Raw genomic sequence first — 1,010 nt, forward strand, 5'->3', positions numbered from 1 at the left:
CTGCTGGGCAGGGCGAAGTATGCAGCTTGTCCTCTTTCAAGTAACTTTTTAATTTAAAACTTCTTTTTAATACGTATTTAAAACTTGTCATCTTGAAAGAACAAATCATATATATTATGAGCAAATGACAAATTTTTTTTAAGCATGTCCACATTTGTTTATGTAAAATCATTACGGTGGCACATAGATTTTGTTGCAATTGTTCAGAGTCTCAAACTTTTGTCCTAGATGTTTACAGCATGACCATGCATCATTGAAATAAATTTTGTAATATAAAGTATCAACAAAATTTTAACAATAGGAATTTTTTTTTAACGTTCTCTCACTCCCTTTGTAGACTGTTTGGTTTCATACACAATCACTCTCAACTCTTCCAAGTGCTTCCCCCCCTTTACTTACACTCATTGACACCACACTGCCAATGACTGATTGTTGTTTGTGTTTGCTTTGGACACTTCTAGATGATTGCTACTAATAACCAGTACTAAATTCCTGAAATATCTGCCTGTTTCTTTTTCCAAGGCAACTTCGTTATGGTCCAGCATATGAAGCACAGTAGGCCCTAGAAATACTGCAGTGCAGGAGAAAAATAATCTCCAAATGAACGGGTAGCTCAAACAAAGCATTGTAAAAAGCCATCACACCAAATTCTGCATGCATCATCTGCTGCATTTCAGTGAAGGCCAAGTTTCTTAGTCAGCTCTCTGAGGAGATCCCTCAGCCTTAACTATGATTCTTTGGGGGCATAGTTTTGCGCCTGCTGCGTTTTCCTACTGTGTGCAGCTCATCACCTGCCTGAGGTTAGATCAAAAGGATGAGGTACAACAGTTTAACCAAGAGATACACAGTGAGAATCAAGAGGGCTAATTAATTTTTACCGACTTTGTACTGGTTCATCAAAAAATCAAAATAATTTTTGACGAGGCAGAGGGCTGTTAATTAAAACAAAACAAACCCACAACACAACAGCCCTGAAGGATTATGAACTGTAACCAGCAGCAAGACAGAAT

This window comes from Empidonax traillii, unplaced genomic scaffold (genome assembly GCF_003031625.1).
Source record: "Empidonax traillii isolate 1590-97213 ecotype Southwest subspecies unplaced genomic scaffold, ASM303162v1 scaffold477:size924519, whole genome shotgun sequence".
In the NCBI taxonomy this organism is placed as follows: Eukaryota; Metazoa; Chordata; class Aves; order Passeriformes; family Tyrannidae; genus Empidonax; species Empidonax traillii.